Raw genomic sequence first — 2369 nt, 5'->3', positions numbered from 1 at the left:
AGTTGGTACTTGGATGAATCTATCTAAAATTATGAATTTCAAATCCATTTGATTTTTTGATAAGTTTATGTTTGAGGAATTTAACTTGTATAACTACAATAATGATTATTATTGATTTGAAATCTACATAAAATAAATGTCATTTCGAATCCACTTTTCAGATTTCTTCCTCAAAGCAAATCCCAAATCATTTAATTTATTCAAACGCAACCTAGGATTATCTTTGGTTACTTTGATTACACAGCCAGTTGTTTTTCTAACTATTGTAATTTATAATAATGCTCCAGTAATGTACTCTTCCACTCTGTTTAATAACGAGAAACTTTTAGTTGTGGTGATGCAATGATACAAGATTCAAGTTTCCATATCCAAATTCGAATCCGAAGATACCGTCGTCGTACGGTAAACAGCTAAACAGCTTAGGGGGTGACACCAAAAAATCGGAATCATATTTCAAAGCACCTCAAATATATGACATGACAAATCTGCAACAAGTTAAAGTTCTCTTTTGCTGAAAGTGAAAAGGTCTTCTCAGAAATTATCCACAAAATCTAATAGCTGCAAGAAATTACTTCTGCAAAAGACAGGCACCACATTTGCTTGTTACCGCCAATTATTAATTCGCTTATTCGAAAATGATATGTGGTGCAAGTAATAAACATGGTTTCATCTTACAGAAACAAAAAAATAATGATAATAAGACATCTAACATACCTATCACTCGCTAGGCAAGCTATGATGCCTCCCACTGCTTATTTATGTTTTTCTGCGACGTCTTTCAATTTTTCCTTCAATTCACCAGTCTGCGTACGAAAAGACAAGAGGAAGAAGAAGAGTTTTAGAGTTCTCGGACCAGAAAATTAAGACACAAACAACCAGGCAGGGCTTTGATATCCGGATGGAGCCAGACTAATCAGGCACCTCAAATTGTTTCAAAGGAGAGTTGTGTGGTTACAACAAACAACTTTGGTCCTTCCTTTTATTCAAGTAACAGGATTGATCCATCATCATATAAAAAACAGGTCATATACGTCCATAAAACGGTTCCAGTGGATAATTGTATATTTTGTCCCAAATGTTACCACAAACAAATTTGGTCCTCCATTTGATTCAAGCCACAGAATTGGCCCCTCCTCGCATAAAAAATAGACAGTATGTGTCCACACCATCACTCACCTACCTAACATTAATACACTCTTCAGCCTGAATTTGAACATTTTAATATGTGAACTACCATAGTTTCTTATCAATTCGATTTGTCACAACTTTTCCAAGCTTCTTTTAGCACTTTCGCTCAATTTCTATTAATTTTATCAATTCAAATGAGAGATTAATTTTTATATTTGTGAAACACAGGGGACCTATACTTCAGTGGTAAAAGTTAGGGATGAAAAGCAAGTGTATGAACCCCTAGTTTTAAATCAGAAACATTCACAGATGCATCACATACATGCAAACACCGCTTTAAGAAACTGGACTGAGTATGATGGTAGGGATGTAAAATGTCCAATTTTGACAATACTAAGTACCAAAGTTATCACATGCATGTACTGGAGGATCAAATATGTTTTGGTGGTAAAGTTTAATCAACAAGAGCAGAAACTGTCCTGGATTTGAAAATCAAAGAAGAAAAGGGGAGAACCTGATGCATGTTAAGAATGATATCAGATCCTCCAATGAACTCCCCATTGATGAATATTTGAGGGAATGTTGGCCAGTGGCTGCAATACATGGTGGCATGTGTTATTACATAGCGTAATTTTTGAAATAAAAAGAGAAAGAACAACACTTCTCTATTTTGTCAAGTATATGAAAAAAGATAAAGAGTACAAGAAGGCTTATGACACTATGCAAACTAGTATAGAACCAAGCCTTGTGAAGAATTTTGGAGAATACCAAGGTAATAATAAATGATATCATAGTGTTCCCAACACAGTTGCAATCAGAATATCACACAATCCATTTCAACTTGAGTCCCAAATACGTGTAAAAAATATGTAATTTATCTATTTATGACAAAAGGAATATGCAATTTATTACAAAAAAAAAAAAAAAATACAGATTCCCTCCAAAAACATATATGTCAACTCATCCTCGCACATATCCTAGGGTGAGTACCTGACCTATTAATTATCGGGGTAAAAGAAAAAACAGAGAACACACATAATGGTGGTAGTATAATATTTTCTTTAGTATATTCAAAAAAATTATTTTCTTCGGTAGCCATCTATTCTGTCAAAATTAATATCGCATAAATTGAAAAATTCTAGCCATTCAGACATTCATACCAATAAAAACATGAATAGTAATAATTTACCTGAAAGCTTTTACAGCATTCTTTAGTTCAAGGTCTTCTAATATATTTCTGG

The 2369-nt window shown here is 33.5% G+C and overlaps 1 long non-coding RNA gene across 1 annotated transcript; it reads right to left on the bottom strand.

Moving 5' to 3' along the window:
* Positions 1 to 292: 292 nt before the first annotated feature.
* Positions 293 to 2369, bottom strand: LOC140966703 (uncharacterized). Its single transcript, XR_012173424.1, has 3 exons — positions 2318 to 2369; positions 1643 to 1721; positions 293 to 803 (listed from the first exon to the last, which is right to left on the bottom strand). It is a non-coding gene; the product is annotated as an uncharacterized lncRNA (long non-coding RNA).

Source organism: Primulina huaijiensis, unplaced genomic scaffold, assembly GCF_012295235.1.
Source record: "Primulina huaijiensis isolate GDHJ02 unplaced genomic scaffold, ASM1229523v2 scaffold207750, whole genome shotgun sequence".
Taxonomy (NCBI): Eukaryota; Viridiplantae; Streptophyta; class Magnoliopsida; order Lamiales; family Gesneriaceae; genus Primulina; species Primulina huaijiensis.
This window is presented reverse-complemented; position numbering and strand designations above follow the sequence as displayed.